This window comes from Heteronotia binoei, chromosome 21 (assembly GCF_032191835.1).
Source record: "Heteronotia binoei isolate CCM8104 ecotype False Entrance Well chromosome 21, APGP_CSIRO_Hbin_v1, whole genome shotgun sequence".
Lineage (NCBI taxonomy): Eukaryota > Metazoa > Chordata > Lepidosauria > Squamata > Gekkonidae > Heteronotia > Heteronotia binoei.
This window is the reverse complement of record NC_083243.1, coordinates 35,970,615-35,989,338: the sequence shown is the minus strand read 5'-3', so window position 1 is coordinate 35,989,338 and position 18,724 is coordinate 35,970,615. Positions and strand designations below refer to the sequence as shown.

General features: G+C 42.2%; 1 protein-coding gene across 1 annotated transcript in view; it reads right to left on the bottom strand.

Annotated features, from left to right (window-relative positions):
- The window catches only part of DICER1 (dicer 1, ribonuclease III), a 64,881-nt gene extending 48,945 nt beyond the window's left edge, over positions 1–15,936 (bottom strand). Inside the window, exon 1 of the mRNA XM_060262838.1 lies at positions 15,646–15,936. The gene's annotated coding sequence lies outside the window, so the exon portion shown is untranslated. The remainder of the gene's footprint in view (positions 1–15,645) is intronic.
- Between the last annotated feature and the right edge of the window lie 2,788 nt (positions 15,937–18,724).

Here is an 18,724-nt window from a genome sequence, read left to right as displayed (position 1 = left end):
AATTCACACAATTAAAAATATAGTTAAACACGTGATTGAAATACAGGGTTTTTATTTATTTATTTTGCTTATATCCTGCCCTCCCAGCGGAAGCAGGCTTTTTTTAAAAAAGCAGGAATGCACAGCAACACAGTTCCGACTGGCATGGCATCAGGGGGTGTGGCCTAGTATGCAAATTAGTGCCTGCTGGGCTTTTTCTACAAAAAAGCCCCATGTAAAACAATGGTGATGTCAGGGGGTGTGGTCTAATATGAAAAGGAGTTACTGCTAGATTTTTTCTACAAAAAAAGTCCTGTTAAAATATATCAAGTAAAACCTGCAACACTGCTACTACTGGCTGCCAGAGACATTAATTCATTATTTCCACTAAAGTCACGTTGAAGTACTTCCACTTTGCGACATTTACAGAAGGAAGTGAATGCAGGAGCTTCCTGTCACATATCCCACAGGCTGTTCCAAAGTGTGAGTGCAGCCAGTAAAAAAACAGCATGCACAAGATGTAACTGAATGCACCTCCTGAATAAAGGGGACTGCCAGAAGGGAAGCACATTATTATTATTATTATTATTATTATTATTATTATTATTATTATTATTATTATTATTATTATTATTATTATTCATTTATAGCTCGCCCTTTCCCAAATGGGCTCTTAGCAGGGTACAACAGTCAATAATACAAGGCTGATAACCTCAGTTGGCAGATGGCACACAGGATCATATGTGAAAAATGTCCATTAGATAACCAGGTCCCAGGGCTTGGAAGGGCTTTAAAGGTAAAGCATTTGCTTCAGGAAACTGGGACAAATGCTTTGCAAATATTCCCCTTCCCTTTAGAAAAGGAAACTGGGACAAATGCTTTGAAAATATTTCCCTGTCCTTTAGAAAAGGAAGAAACTGTTTTTAGGCATCGTTAAAAACTTATATATTATCAACCTCCTTCCCCACCCCCCAAGAAATAAGGACTTTACAAGATCTGACGTAACTTGGCGACGTTTTAAGTCACATGGAGCAAACAATGTGATGAATTTCTTTTGCTTTTATAATCTTCTCCATTTGTATACCTTATGATTTATTGGATATACAATAAAAAGGAGAAACATGTTATAGGAAAATAAAACAGGTGTCCAAATTCTTTTTGTATCTGAAGTGCCACTGGACTCCTATTTTGTTTCCACTAACTACAATAGCTAACAGCCTGGATTCTGCCCCCCCCCCAAAGGATTATTTCATAATGGGAATTTTTATTCCATAAGTGAGATCTAGGTCCTTATTCCAAACATTCCTGAGATTCCACATATCATATTTATTAATCAACAGCAAATACTTATAGAAAAACAGTTGGTTTCGTTTTCTACATCAATTCAATTATAGTTTCCAGGAGCAAAAAGGACTCTGAGATACTTAATGCCACAGAGCCATACTTAGATACCAACAGATGCCGCAGCTGTAAATACTGCCATTCAACAGAAGTTGACAAGTCATATCTAGACCTTGGCTGAGAAAATGACAAAAAGTCATCACAGTATCAATTGGTCCAATATAAAAATTCCCCTATCCGTCCAAGCTGTCCATAAAAAAAATATTCCCCCACATTTTTATGTCTGGATTGGCCCAAAATGTTAATTTAGCAAGTGAAAATGGATCGTGCTGATATGGTTGTGATATTATTCAACATTGTCCTCTAGCTGCAGAAATTTCAAGATGAATGGGATCTACTCTAGCATAAGTGGACTCTAATCTACCACATTTAGAGAGAAGCACCAGACAAGAAGTCTCCAAAACAGCTCAAGATGGATAGTCCAAGGGCAAGGAGCACTCCCAGTAATTAGTACCAGTTACCAAGTATGCCTGATGATATAAACTAAAAAGAAGGAAAACAAATCCTTCTCCACTGAATGGAAGCTGCATCTTCTTTTTTAAAAATCAAGACTTTCAGCTTTTTCTGCAATCCTGCCCTCACCCCCAAGTTTGCAAGAAAAAATGTCTGCTGCCCATCTGGCACTGATCTGCAGATTTAAGTATGCGTAGAAGTGGTACAGTTGGATATTAAATATATATTATGATGCTCATATAATTTTTATATCTTTGTTACTACAGATTATCCCTAGGTCCCGAGTTAGAGAGATATTGTTTCAGTACAACTCATTCATCTTCTTCCCAGACTCCCCATTCCTATTAGTAATGTCCAATTTTCGATAAATTTGTATAAGTGTGCACTTAGTAAAATATTCTCTTGCCATGTAGAAAAAGCTACCACCATTGAGTACAGTTTCACTCAGGGGTCATTTTGTAGAAAAACAGATGATGGAGCTTATCCAGGGATTGTTATGCAGTTACTATTATACTGTTATACCTACTATTCAATGGACAAGGTGGGAAGGAGGAGGTAAAACTCTCAAAGAGGTTCAGGACCTGTGCTCCTGTGAGTTTCCACTGAATCCGAGGCCTGGTTTCACTGAACTTAAGTTTGAAAATCTACATTTGACATGAATATACAAAACACAGCCTTGCCTTTGTTACCTTCAGAACACTCCCTGAACAGAGAAATCCTACTGATCTTTTCTAATATGGCTCGTGCAAGCTTATTAATTACCACCAAGTTTATTAATGGCCACCAAAAATATTTAAGACTAAAAAGGAGACCATTAAACAGAGACCACTAGTCCCCCTCCCGCCATCTACTTACAGCTTACTATATGATATATCCAGGCACAAAGGAACAGAAGTTTAACCAGCAGGCATCTGAGATACATACTGCTGTTTTCTGCACAGCAGGCCCTTTGAGTTTCTAAACTAGCACACTGCTGGTCAGACCTCATGCCAAAGACTCAGCCAACCTCTAGTACAGGGGTGGACAAACTTGCTTAATGTAAGAGCCACACTGAATGAATGTCAGACTTGGGAGGGAGGGAGGGAGGGAGGGAGGGAGGGAGGGAGGGAAGGAAGGAAGGAAGGAAGGAAGGAAGGAAGGAAGGAAGGAAGGAAGGAAGGAAGGAAGGAAGGAAGGAAGGAAGGAAGGAAGGAAGGAAGGAAGGAAGGAAGGAAGGAAGGAAGGAAGGAAGGAAGGAAGGAAGGAAGGAAGGAAGGATAGATGATAGATAGACAGATGGACGGATGATAGGGAGGAAGGGAGAGATGGAAAGAAAGCAATTTTAAATGCATTCTCCAGCTAGCTTGGAGAAGAGATTTAAAGAGACAAATGCAGTCTCCAAGCTGGTTGGAGAGGCGGTGAGGGCTTCAAGAGCCACACAATATGTGTGAAAGAGCCACCCCTGCTCTAGTATAAAACTGCAAGTTTAAACCATAAAAAGGTAAAGGTAGTCCCCTGTGCAAGCACCAGTTGTTTTCAACTCTGGGATGACATTGCTTTCACAATGTTTTCACGGCAGACTTTTCACGAGGTGGTTTGCCATTGCCTTCCCCAGTCATCTACACTTTCCCCCCAGCAAGCTGGGTACTCATTTTACCGACCTTGGAAGGATGGAAGGCTGAGTCAACCTTGAGCCGGCTATCTGAACCAGCTTCCGCTGGAATCAAACTCAGGTTGTGAGCAGAGGGCTCCAACTGCAGTACTGCTCTGCATACAGGGCTCTTTTAGTTTACACCATATTAGCATATAAATAGTGTTGGTGCTCTCCTCTGGACAAAAGACCTGTTGCAGCACTCAGCCAGTCCTTCCTGTCTGATGGCCAAAGGCACACACAACTTGCCAGAACAACGCCACACAGCAGCAACACCAGTTACTACAACAAATAAGCTATCCCTCTTTTTTAATGCAGAATCAGTCACCAGTACATTCCCTTTATGCAGCATATCTGGAAGTGTTGTACGGTATATGGAGAAAAATTCAGTAGCTAGAGTAGAATGCGTATTAGTTTTCTTCTTCTATACTGTATAGTTCTTGTACATGACAAAGGAAGGATTGTTTGCACTACATGACAACGAAAGTCAGCAACACAAGATCTTGATAGATATTTAATTTTGTCAGTATTTTATCCTGATCATAGAATCGTGTCCAATAATTTATTTAATCAGATTTATATCCTGCCCTCCCCTATCATAATAAGTATGATACTCTTAAACTATTGTATAAATAGCTACATTTTATTCCTTCTATCACACCCTGTATTGATTCTACAAAATACAGGCATTCATACATCAGTTTCCTCCCCACAAAAGATTATTTCTGTTAAGCGTTATGAAGCCTATACCAACAACATCTTAAAAACTCAAAAGCAGTAAAGTTGATACAAATCAAATGCCTATTCAGGATGTAGAAAGCCAAACTTTTTTTAAAGTTTAAAAATGCCCACGGCAGTGCTTTCCAACAAAAAGCACTGGGCTGCTGCTTCTGTTAGCCCGTCTAGAGAGATATTCAACACAATTACTCCTCACCTTTAACATAATAAAGAAAAAAAGTAATAAAATGTAGACTTATCTTGCAATCGGATCAGCACAGTCGATCCATCAGTACAAAATGAGCCTTGCGACATATGCTTCATTTTCAAACAAAGCCACAGGCAAGTGGTCAGACGATGGTATTTTCACAGCCTCTACATTTCCCCCCCCCCTCCATGGCATGTAGTAGCAGCTGCTGCTGTGGGCTTGTGGGGGGTGGGTTTCCAGACACAAGATTTGCATAAATGTAAATTAGATACTCCTCCCACCCAATACAGCTAAGACAGACTGGCAGATTGCCAACATATACAAAAGAGCAGTGAGGGTTTTTGTGTTCTCTCCCTGCAAGGAGAGAGAACTTTGAAACGTATACTTCTTGTACTTAAGACAAGCTCTGCCATATGATAACCAAGAATATTTCTAGTGAACCCTTTCAGCTTATGGATATGGTTAACCCAAGTTATCTTATAAAACATTTTTAAAAACTCTTCTCAGGACATACTTGTCTCCCCCCACCCCCCACAATTTGCTACTGGAAAGTTTCCATCAAAAACTGCACAGTGGGTCATGCTGATTGCTACAGGTGGTGATTTCTTTGTAAGGCTAACTACCAAGAGAGGCTTCTGTTTGTCCCTCCCAACATATACTTTGAACAGTTCCCCTTCAGTGCGTTCCTTGGCTAGCTCACACGAGCAATGAATTGTACTGGGAGGAAAAGCCAACCAATATGAAATGTTACTCTCCTCTTCCACATGAAGAACACAATCTTCTATGGAAACCAAAAATGAAATCTAACCCATAAACAGAATTTACTACAGTAATCACCAATTCTCAAGGCTCTGAGCATGCGACACATTACTTGAACTCTGCTGTTCTGAAGCAAGCAAAAAATTTTGCTGACCCAGAGGGGACACACATCTCCTGTGGGGGCGCTATGAACATATGAAAGAGCCCAAGGTAGATTCACCAGTATTTTCAGCTGTGTTCATTTGAGTAAGAGGACATCTGTTGTGCTACTATGAGGTGGATATTTTAGTCTTTTGTTTTTATCAGAAACTCTTTTTGAGACTCTTCTGAAAGGCTCCTCTCTTAGTACAGGAAAGAGGCCAAGCAGACTTGGGAATGAAAACTAAGTCCCCAAACCATAAGATTTATTCTGCTGCTACACATCCTGAAGGTATTCTTGATCAGAGATCCTGTTGCAGTGACTGCTACAATTTTTGCTACACTAAAGAGTTTGTTGCATGTTCCCTAATGAGACTACTCATCAGCGCCTTCATTCATAGTACTGATGTGCTAATAAATACTGACATGGTAGGTGCTCTAACAAGAACAGCTAATACATTTTTGTCAGTCCTTCAGTGTTAGTGCAACCAGATATGCACCAACCACAGAGGATTGCAATACATTCAAAGAGTTCAGATTTCCTTCCCACACTGCTTTAGATATGCTCAGGAAATAACCCAGAAAAATGTCCACCAGTTCTGTTTTGGGAAAATGGCCTTTAAAAAAACAACTTTATTCCATATTTTGGGTTGTAGCTTGCTAACATTCCCCCACCACCACCAAAAAAAGCTCTTCTGTTCATACCACAGTTTGCCCTGGTAAAACAAATCTATTTGCCTTCCAAATCTATTTGAGTTCCAGGTGCTAAGTAAAACAAGTTATTAACGCCAGCCCATCTAATGCCGCTGTGTTATTGACTTTATTGTTTGGGTTTCCTTGTTTTTTTTTAATGAAAGAAAATTATACTATCCCAAAAGAGGTCAACTCACAAAAATCACTAAAGAACAAGTAGCAACATTGTACCCACTGGACTGTAATCATTGCATAATAAAATATTAGCATAATTCAAAAACAAAGCATTATTTCATTCATAGTAATTCAATGTCAACAAGTATGGTTAAAAATACAAAATGCTTACTGTAAGTATGCTTGTACTTGGTGATAGGGTTTAACCCTACTTTTCTCTATTACATAGCTGCTCCTCTCTCCATTAATGCTGTCCCTTCAAAGAGCAGAAATATCAGCAGTACTACCCTAGTCTAAAGGGAAATGTTAGTTTCACCAAAGAAACTGTAAGAAAAGGAAGGAGCTTGTAAATTTCGCTTCACTCGCCAATACTACAGGGGACCCTATAGAGGCTGAGAGAGATACCTGGTAAAGTAGTGGAGGAGGGGAAAGAAAGGATCATGTATATAGGAGAAAATGGGTGCTGTGTAAAATAGTCCATATTTTGGCCTTTTGAAGTTATTTTTAGCCTTTCGAAGTTCACATCAAAGTGAACGTGTAAATCCTTCCAGCCAATGGTAGATGACGATGATGAAGATGATATTGGATTTATATCCCGTCCTCCACTCCGAAGAGTCTCAGAGCGGCTCACAATCTCCTTTACCTTCCTCCCCCACAACAGACACCCTGTGAGGTGGGTGGGACTGGAGAGGGCTCTCACAGCAGCTGCCCTTTCAAGGACAACCTCTGCCAGAGCTATGGCTGACCCAAGGCCATGCTAGCAGGTGCAAGTGGAGGAGTGGGGAATCAAACCCGGTTCTCCCAGAGAAGAGTCCACACACTTAACCACTACACCAAACTAGCTCTCCAAAAGAGTAGGAGGAAGATTTCTATCTATCTGTAGCTGAAACAAGACTCTGATTACGTTACCAAAACCACAACTGTATATTTTTAGTAACACCGCTAACTATATTCAGTATTGATCAGGTCCCACCTAAAGCATGGATACAAGGAGAATGAAGATATAGGCTTTGGACATGACATGATAAGGCTGAACACATGTTCAGTTAAAACAATATTAATCGAGGAAGATAATAATTTTTTAAAACATAGCAAGAATGTATATCCAGGCTTCTGAATAGAAAGTAAGTAGTAGTGGGTTCAAGCTGCAGCACTAAATGTATGCTGTATCGTTACGTTTGGCCTCCCAACATCTGTTGGCCATTCCCAGCCCAAGAGATGCCCACCATGCCTCAACTAGGGCCAGGGATTTTTCAGTCCTGGACCCAACCTGGTGGAATCAGCTCCCTATTGAGATCCGGGCCCTACCTGGCTTATTAGCCTTCCATAAGGCCTGTAAAACAGAGCTGTTTCGCCAGGTTTTCAGCTGAGGCGGCGGGTGTCTATTCTTGATCCGGCTGGCCTCCCCAGCCAGCACTGTCATCTGTGCTAGGAATTGGAATAATAACTGCCATCCCTATGAGATATCATGATGTGAGATGGCTAGGCTGGGCAATATGTGATGTCATGGTAATCTGAATGATGTTGAGTTGCCTGTTTTAAAATGTGTTTATTGTATTTTATTGTTTTATTATATGTTGTATTCCGCTCTGAGTCCTATGGGGAATGGGCGGAATAGAAATGTCCTAAAATAAAAATAAATAAAATAAATAATACTTGGAATATTGCCCAAAGAGTGATGGAATCCCCTGTCCAAGAGGCTTTTAAAATACTGTGTCATAGAAGTAAAAGGGGTAAGAGGGACTGAATAAGTGGCAAGATCAATCAAAAGCATAAGACCCTGCTAGATCAAACCATATAATCCAGTATCTTGTTTTCTGCACTGGTCAACCCACAGCCCTCCCTGAAGGGCCAATGAAAAGGGCACAGAAGGCAAAGCCTTCCCCCCAGGGTTGCCTCCTTGCACTGTTATTGAGAAGGTTTGCTTCCTCTGTATATGGTTGGTTCCCTTCACTCACTATAGCTGGTAGTCACTGATGGACCTAAATTCCATGAAGCTGTCCAACCCCCTTTAAAAGCTATCTACACTTGTGACCACCTCTACATATGGAGTGTATGCAGAATGGGCATGGCATGCACATTTCACTTAGTGCCCAATAGTAGCCATGTTGTGTTCTGCACCAACTGGTGTTTCCAAGTTGTTTTTAAGGACAGAGTCATGTAGAGTACACTACTGTAGTCTAGCTTCAAGGTGACCACAGCATGGACCGATGCAGTCAGATCAACCAAACCAAGATAAGGAGCCATCCTGCAAGATACATTATGCTGAAAGAATGCCTTTTTTGCAGCTGCATTAACTTGTTTCTCCAGCAACAACTTGCTATCACACCCTTTCTGAGTTATGATAACCAGATCTGGACACAGTGTTCCAAATGGGGGCAGAATGTAAATCTATACAAAGGCATTACAATACTTGCTGTTTTATTTTTAATCTCTTTCCTCTTCCCTAGCATAGAGTTTGTCTTTTTAACCACTGAAGCTGGGTTGATATTTTCACGTCACCCCAGAGTCAGAAACAACTAGTACTTGCAGTTTACCTTTTTATGCACTACAACCCTAAGGTCTCTTTCCCTCTCAGTCACAACAAATTCATAAGAACATAAGAGAAGCCATGTTGGATCAGGCCAATGGCCCATCCAGTCCAACACTGTGTCACACAGTGGCCAAAAATTTATATATATATATATATATATATATATATATATATATATATATATATATACACACACACACACACACACACACACACTGTGGCTAATAGCCACTGATGGACCTCTGCTCCATATTTTTATCTAAACCCCTCTTGAAGGTGGCCATGCTTGTGGCCGTCACCACCTCCTGTGGCAGTGAATTCCACATGTTAAATTCAAACCTCAATTGCCTATACTTGAAGCTGGGATTTTTTATTCTTATATGAATGACCTTATACTTAACTACACTGAACTTTATTTGGCACATTATTATCAGTGAGAAGTGAGAAGTAACTCACAAAAACTCATACTCTACTACAAATTTTGAGTCTTTAAGGCGCTACTGGACTTACTCTTATCTCGTGCTATAGACAGACCAACATGGCTACTCATTTTGATCTATTATTGCCCAATCACCTAATTTAGAGGGATCTTTGTGGAGCTTTCATAATCTGCCTTGGTTTTCACTATTCTGAAGATTTCACTATGCTCTGCAAATGTGGCCATTGTAGAGTTCACCCCAAGATTCAGATCATTTATGAACAAAGTAAACACCTGTTCAAGAACTGATCCTTGTGGGGCCCCACTGTTCTCTTCCTTCCTTCCTTCGCAAAAACAGTCAATTTATTCCTACTCTCTACTTCCAGTCATTTAACCAATTTCCATCCATAAGAGGACACACTTTTTTATTCCATGACTGATAAGCTTATTCAGGAGTTTTTGGTGACGTACCATGTTAAAAGCCTTTTGGAAGGCCAAGTATATAATAAAGTATATATAATAAAGTAAACACCTGTTCAAGAACTGATCCTTGTGGGGCCCCACTATTCTCTTCCTTCCTTCGCAAAAACAGTCAATTTATTCCTACTCTCTACTTCCAGTCATTTAACCAATTTCCATCCATAAGAGGACACACTTTTTTTATTCCATGACTGATAAGCTTATTCAGGAGTTTTTGGTGACGTACCATGTTAAAAGCCTTTTGGAAGGCCAAGTATATAATGGAGAGATCTCCCCTTTCCAAATGCTTGTTAACCTGCTCAAACAACTCCAAAAGTTTGGTGAAGTGGGACTTCCTTTGCTAAAGCCATTTTGATTTTCTGTTAACAGGCATTGCTCCTTAACTATTCCATCTTTAATAACAGTATCTTCTAATTTACTTGGAATGGATGTTAGGCTAGCTGGTCATAAATTCCCTGGACCCCCTTCTGGGAACTAAAAAATCAGTCTGACATTAGCTACTTTCCAGCCGTCTGGTACAAGTTACATGTACTGGTCAGTAGATCAATAATTCCACATTCAAGTTCCTTAAGAACTATTGGAATATGCAGTCTGGATGTAGCAACCTATCAGTTTTCAATGTACCTAATAGCCCTAGAACTTTTGACCTTATACTCTCAGTTCAACTCAGTTCCTTAGACACCCTTTTCAAAAAAAACAGCAGCTCCCCACATTTTCCAGTAAAAACAGATGCAAACCGTTCTTTCATTTATTTTTATTTTATTTATTTTTTTAAACAATCCTTTGCTTCCTTTGTCATCCAAAGGCCCAGCCACTTCCCTGACCAACTTCCTTCTCCAGATACATTTTAAGAAATAATGCGTCTTAATGTTTTTTTTTTAGCAATCTGCTCCTCTCAATTTCACTCAGTTCTTTAGACAAACCCTTCCCAAAACAGCAGCTCTGCATGGATACAGTCCCCAAATTTGTTCCTTTTTGCTCACCCTGTTGTCAGCTCACATTTATTTTGCCAGAACATGTGCTCTTTTCTTCCTTGATTGGGACATTAACCACGCAGGCATCCTTTTAGCTCATACTGAAATAAATGTTGTTAGTCTTTAAGGTGCCACTTGACTTTTATTTTACTATCTTTTTAGACAAAAAGAAGTTAGCAAGGGGAAAAAAGCTGCCCAAAACCTAAGCAGCAAAATAGTAAAGTTTCTTTCTTTTTCTTTTTAAAGTCCCAGAACTTTCATAAAGCTTGCACCCCAATCCAGCCATGGGCAATATACCTACAAGAGGTTTTTCAAAGTTTGAGTCCGGTGTCACCGTGAAGATCAACGAAGTTTAATTCTGGGTACAAACTTTCATGTGCATGCACATTTCTAAGGTGCCACTAGACTCAAACTTAGTTCTATTGCTCCAGACCTACCCACCTGAATCCAAGAGGCTCTTCAGTTTACAGTTCAACATCTCAAACCACAATGCAATCTCCAGTTGCCTGGCAAAACCAACAGCTTCTTTTATATCCCTTGCCCAAAAATTCAGATTTATCTATTCCCAACAAAGACACACTGTTCCAGAACTGAAAACGAGGCAGCAAGCTGTGCCTTGAGTGGGAAGGGTCATGAACAAGTTTCCATGCACCCACTGAAACAAGGGATATAATTACTTTTCGATGCTAACTAATGGGTTTGTATCTCGTTAGACAGCTCCTGAAATATAATTTTATTTTGAGCAATTTTATTACTTCTACAGATGATGCAAGATTACAGCACAAAGATCATGGAAAGAACTACTTGGGCTGCTAAGCTGTTTCTGGGCACATTTAAAGGTGCTGGTTCTTACATTTAAAGCATTAAACAGCATGGGGGCCAGAACACTTGAAGGACACTCTATCCCCATATCAGCTAAGATCAGTATCAACTTTGTATGGGCCCACATTCTGTGGTAATGCAAATGGCAACCAGAGATAGGGTCTTCTCTGTACTGATGACTTGATTGCTGCACATCTGCCCTCACAGCTGTTTGCCTAGCAGCTACCTTGCTAAGTTTCAGGTACCAGGCAAAAACAATTTCCCCAGAAATTTGGTTAATGCATATGTTCTTTATAATCTTTCTAATTTTAATTAGAGTCAAAAGAGTACCAGAATGGGACTACGGAAACATGGGTTCTAATTCCAATTAAGTCACAAAGTTCACTGGGTGTCTATGAACCAGTCACACACACTCGGGCTACTCTAATTCACAAGCTTGTTGTGAGGAATGAAGGAGAGACAAACCATGTAAACTGCCCTAACCTCACTGGAAGAAGGGCAGGATAAAAGTGCAATAAATGCTGTCTTTATTCTCCAGGTTTTATCACTGTTCATATGATTGCGTGTTTCTGTATATTTTCTTTTTAAATGATATGAGATGCCTTAAGAATTCAAAGGCAACACAGCTAACAAATAAACATGAGAACAGCCTTAAATTATTCCTTGCAAAATGCAAAACATAGTTTTAAAATAGATGACTGACTTGCATCTACCCCTTTCCACTCCATTGCTAATGGAAGTGATCAAAAATACTAATTTCTTCTCACAGCAGCTTTCCTATTATACCTCTGGCACTATAATATTAAAGTAGTGTCATAAATGGTCTCCAATGCTTTTAGAGTCTATGGAAGCTGAAGCATCTGATTTCATTTAATACATTTCTACCATACACTTAAGGACTTGTGGTTTGGGGAAAACATATTTTCCATGGGTGATTCTCTCAGATCGATAGACACCAGCAAAATGTTAGAATGTCCAAGATTTTGTCAGTCCCACTTTCACCCTCCACTAGGTCTGTCGTTTACATTATCTCATTCGCAATTCAGTCTTTAGACATGAACACATGAAGCTGTGTTATACTGAATCAGACCACTGGTTCATCAGTATCAATACTGCCTACACAGACTGGCAGTGGCTGTCCAGCAGAAGTTTTTTGCATCATCTGATCCTTTCAGCTGGAGATACTGATGACTGAATCTCAGACTTTCTCCATGCCAAGCAGATGCTCTACCACTGAGCTATAGCCTCACAGACATATCTGCTATGCCAGCTCTAGACCCAAATGACCCAGGCTAGCCCAATATAGTCAGATCTCAGAAGCTAAGCATGGTCAGCGCTGGTTACTATTTGGATGGGAGACCACCAACCAATCGCAGGGTCACCATGCAGGGGAAGGCAATGGCAAAGCACCTGTTAGTCTCTTGCCTTGAAAAACCTATGGGGTCACTATAAGCCAGCTGTGACCTGACAGGATTTTCGACACACACAAACACGCAGTTCTAGATTCAAAGCACTGAATCCACATTAAAAATAAGGTTGCTAGATGATTTACTCAAAAGAGAAACTAAAAGATTTCTTCACTCTACAAACTAGAACTAGGCCTCCAAATTAAGATTCTGAACTGCATCCTGAATTGTTATATTTTAAAGGGCAATCTCTTGAACTTACTATAAGCTGCTATTGAAGTAGCTCTCAGAAGAGCAAGAAGGGCAGAGACTGTCACTGGGCCTTTCCTTACCTCTTGCTTCTCAAAAGAACACCCCATCTTATTTTCTCCCTGCAAGGAAGAAGATACAGGGTACCAGGTACTCACAGGAGGGAAGAGGTGAACAACCATTTCCCACAGGAAACAACCATTTCTTGACAGGAACGCTAGTTAAGAGGGAATTACTTTTCACCTCTTTGAAGCAAGTATGGGGCCACTGGGTGCACTTTCCAGACACCCTGGTATTCCTTGTAGGTTGCCCTTCCAAATACTAGCTAAGGCTGACCCTGCTTAACTTCTGAGATCTGACAGGATCAGGCTAGCATGGGCTATTCAGGTCAGGACTGCAGGGCCACTGTTCTATAGAGAAGAATATAGCACATTTGGCCTAACACATACAGCAGGGGTGGCCAACGGTAGCTCTCCATATATTTTCTGCCTACAACTCCCATCAGCCCCAGCCATCAGCCATGCTGGCTGGGGCTGATGAGAGTTGTATGCAAAAAAAAACATAAGGAGAGCTACCATTGACCACCCCTGACATACAGCATAAGTGTAAGTAAATAAGTAAGTAAGTAACCTCTTCTTGTTATTAGGACTCAAACCGGACAAAAGTGGATTCAGAATGCAATTTTCTACCTTTGCCCTTTTTTTTTGGGGGGGGGGGAGGGGGGTGGTAACCATTCTCCAGACAGTGCAGTCTTTACAATTCTCTGAGAAACAATGGAATTCTGCTTCAAAAATATCATGCTTTACTATGATACTAATATTATTTATTATATTTATTAATTGCCCAATACCTGCCACAGACAAGGCTCTGGGCAATGTACAAACTCCATAAAAACAATATGATTTAAAGGAATAAACCATCACAATAGATTCCCCCCTCTCCCACAAATACACCAAGTCCAATATGTGTTACTTAGCCTTACATGTCTTGGACAATACAGTAAAACACATCCTTTACAACACACACCCCTAGCTTAAATATTCCATAGGACTTCCCAAAGAGCTTAACCCAAAAGAAGGGCATTTCAACTCACTAGTGTTATACAATACACAACAGTCTAATATTCTTATTCCTTCCTACTGCTCAATTGTTAAGAGCCACGTTTGCGTACAACTACACTTGAGAAGGAGAGCAACCTCTCTAAGCAACTAGAGAGGATTCCTCTTTACTCTTTAATCGGTTGCAAGTTAAGAGGGGTCATGCCTCCCTCTAGGGAGAAAAAAAGGATGAACTATTTACAAAGGAGGCTTGGTAACCTTCCTATAAATCCAGCAATACTCGAGACAGAAAAGAAGGAATCGACCTGGGACGGCATACGCAAGAAGATCGGGAGGTTACCAACCCTTTATTCCAACCCCGTGGTCATGGATCGATTGACGCCGCTCTGTTTCAGATTTTCCTGAACCCACCGACGTTATGCTAAGGCCCCATCGTTCATCAAAACTATGCTTGGGGGACTCCAATAGGCAGGAAAAGAAAATGGAGAGGAAGTGAACTAGAACCCCCCTCCCCCCCCCACCTCAGTGGCGAGCTTTTCTCCCACCCCTGCTGCCCAGATCTGGTCCCCTCGGTTTGCACAACTGAACTGTCTTGTCCATACAGGGGGGGAAATCCGCTTTGGAACGACTGCTGTAACGCAACCAGAGCGCCACATTCAAAGATGTGCGAATGCAGCCCAACTGGGCAAAATCCCTACGGCGATGTTTGCAGACAGCACAGCAGCGTCGGAGGAAGGGGGAGAACTCCGACCCCAGTCCCGCCGCCCCTGCACGCTTCCTCAGAAGGACGCCACCGCCATCTCCTTTGCATTCAGCAGCAGGGCACATTAACAAGCATGCACGGGGCTCTCCACCCCGAGTTTGAAATATCACGGACGCAGCAAGACGTGAACACGTGCAAGCCCGCTTTACTCGAAAGAAAACCTCGCAAAAGGCGTGCAGGAGATCCTACGACGAGAATCTGGCCTCATCTTTCTCTCATACACACACACACACCCCGGCACTGATTTATTTGTATTGTGATTTTGGATAATGCCGATTTTAAGACGCCATTACTTCGGGCAAGTGGGTTTTAGGAAGAGAGCGATATGCAGTATTTCTATTGACTATTTTATGCAATGCAACTGAATGATATAATTCAATGCTCTTTTTAATGCATTTGTAAGTTTCAATTCTTTGTTTTTAATAAAGATTCATTTGTTTTAAAAAGAAGAAGAGGGATATCCGCGAGGTGACCCAGGGGAAGGGAACTCCTGGGGGCTAGCTCCAGCCATCACCCCCTGGAAGGAGGCGGGTAACTCGAGGGGAGGCCCCGGCCGCGCAGCCCGCGGGCAGGAAGGCGAAAAAAGAGGTGAGGAGGAGGAAACAAAAGGGCTCCTCCGGCGGAGCTCGTCTTGCAGCTCCTCAAGGCGGGCGAGCGGGCGGCAGGTGTTGGGGGCCCCCTCGGCTCGCTACCGAGAGCTGGAGAGGAAAAGCCCATCTCGCCTCGCGGAAGCAGCGCGGGAGGGAAAGGGCAGAAACGGGGGAGGAGGGACGCTGACGGCGCCTCCTACCTGCCAGGCGGCACCTAGCCTGCAGCTGCCCCGGCTACAGGCGTCGCCTCATTGTGCCGCCATTGCCACCGCCGCCATTTCGCCTTCGCCGCCGCCTCCTCCTGCGCCGCCGCCTCTCAACTGTCAGGTTCCTCCATTCACCTGGGGCCGGCTAGGACAAGCCTCCTCCCCGCCCCTGGCCCTACGCAAAAGGAGCTCCACCCTAAGCTTGCGACGATAGGGCCAGGCTTAGCGCCGTTAGCGCAGTCGCGTTCTGAGAATTCGGGGCCGCCTCCTGGTTGCACGCGCGCGCGTAGACTTGCTTTCTCGGGTATAGCGTCTCTTTCCCCCCACCCTTGCCCTGCTCTGGTTAGTGCTGAATGAAAGAGCTCGCGCGATTGGAGGAGGAAACCGGGTCAGATGTTAAAGGTGGAGATATAAGCCAATCGGGTGGCAGGAGACAGGATCGGGCTATAGAGGAGGGGCTGCTGCTTTGCTAGAAGAGTCATGTGCGCTGGGGTTTTTATATGAGTTGTTGCCAGAGGTTCTCCTCCCCCCCCCCATATAGAAAGGGGGTAGGGGGACTTGTTTCATTGAAATATTATTATGCTTGCTGAGGGAATCCTATAAGAGTAAGGCTTTAAAATGTTATTAGGCTTATTCAATAATAAGGCTTAGAGAAACGTAGCTGTATTAATCTATTGCAATAAAAATAAATGGGAGTCCTGTAGCACGTTAAAGATTTAGCACAGGGGTGTCAAACATGCAGTTTGGGGGCCAAATCAGGCCCCTAGAGGGCTCCTATCAGGCTCCCGAGCAACTGGCTGTCATCTGCTTCCTTCTGCCTATGTCTTGCTTCCTTCTGCATAACAGCTTGCTTTGCGAGGCTTAGTCCATTGCACAGAAGCTACAGAGCAAAACCTCTATTTTCTCCATTGGCTGGGGCTCCTCCTTTGGGGAGAATAGCTTGCTTTGCCAAGGCTCTCTCAATTGCACAGCAGAGCTATTGAGCCAAGCCTCTCTTCCTTCTATTGGCTGAGGCTCCTCCCCCTCCTGATCCCCTGGGGAAGGAAGGAAAGAGCCAGAGTTTCCTTTGCCCAGTTCCCTGGATCCCATGGGAGAAATACAAATAAAGCATCTTTAAGACCAATGAGTGCTAATGTTATAACCATGTTTTAAGTTTATATATATATATTTGTGTTTGTGCTCTTTATAAAATTTGTATCTCTTACCAAATCTTAAATAGGTACACACGGCCTGGCCCTACATGGCTTGGCCCAACCAGACATGGCCCAGCCCAACAAGGTCTCATTTATGTCAGATCCAGCCCTCATAACAAATCAGTTTGACACCCCTGATTTAGCATGAGCTTTTCTGGACCAAAGGCAACTTCTTCGGTGCATTCAGTGAAGCCTCGGTGAATCTAGGATTGCCAGCCTTCAGGTGGGGCCTGGTGACTTCCTGGCATTACAACCGTCTACCGACAACAGAAATCAGGTCTGCAGGGGAAATTGCTATTTTTGAGGTTGGACTCTACAGCGTTATACCTGGCTGAGGCCCCTCCTTTCCCCAAACCCTTTGTTTCCCAAGCTCCACCAATAAATCTCCAGGAATTTCCCAACTTGAAGTTGGCAAGCCTAGGGTTGGTGTAGAACTCGGTTCCTGCATTTAATGGGCACATGACCCTGCTGTCTTGAAATATATGGATGCATTTACATAAAATCAAGATAGGTCTAGAGGCAATTCACTATGCTAAATTAGTTATCCTCTGCAGTGAGTGGTGGATTTTGCTGATGGGTTAACACAGGAGATTTAAAAAAAAAATCAGGACCTGATTCAGTTTGGAGGAGAGATAAGAGATTAAATCCTAGAGTGCCAGTTTCACTCTGGAGTCTCCCATAAATTTATTGGTGACATACAGGTCTGCAGCAGAATGACAGCATAAATTTATTGAGGATCCAAGCATCGTATCTGAAGAAAATGGGGCCTAGCGCTCAAGTTTTTATGCCAGAATGAAATTATGGGAGTCTTTAAAGTGCCTCAAGACTCTTGCCTCAAACCAATCAGTGAGTTTAAGCTTGCCCTTAGGACTGGACTGTATTTAGGATTCTAGCCATTAATCAGTTTCCACTGTTGAATCAAGAATATTAACAGAAAAACCCACTAATCAGTGCATCTGTTGTGGTGCACAGTGTCAAACTAGAACTAGGGAGACAAACTGATAAATTCTCACTCTGCCATGGAAACTTGCTGGTTGACGTGGGACCAGCTCTCATCTTAATCTATTTCACAGAGCTGTTGTGGATAAATTGCTGGAGGGGCGAGTAGTGTAAGTTGCTTTGGATCTCCACTGGGGAGAAAAGCAGGGAGTTGTACAAATACTTAATGCAGTTGTTTTGACCAAGTATTTTCTCCCAGCCTAACCTGTCTCATAGAGGTAGATTCTGGTGGATAGCTGTGTTAATCTGAAGCAGCAGAACAAAGTTTGAGTCCAATGACACCTTTAAGACCAACAAAATTTTATTCCAGGTATAAGATTTCTTCAGATACTGAAGAAGTGTGTGTTGTGATTTTTCCACATGAAAGCTTATACCTTGAATAAAACTTTGTTGGTCTTAAAGGTGCCATTGGACTTGGGCCTTTAGTTGAGGCAGCAAGTGTCCCCTTGCTATTTGTCCTCCCCTGGGGCCCTGAAAGGATTGTTGTACCCGCTCTGGTCTAAGGGAAAGCACCAATTACCATGCTGAATTTTTAGATGTTTTTCAGTTGTGATTTTGATGTGATTTTTCCTGTTATTAACCTATGATGGAACATGCCCTGACCCTGCTTGTGGGAAAGGCAGGATACAAATCTAATAAAATAAACTTTTTTCTATCTCATAGAGTGGTTGTGAGAATAAAATGAAAGAAGGGAGTATGACCTTAGGAGGAATAAGGTAGATTTACATACAAAGTGCAAATGCTGGATTCCATTTTTGAAAAGCCATTCCCCTTACACTGTCATACAGGAGAAAATGCTTCCAAGGTGCCTGCTGTGTCGTAAATCTGTACCCTCTAAAAACAAAGTACATATTTTTCTTCGCTGACAGTCCTTGAATGGT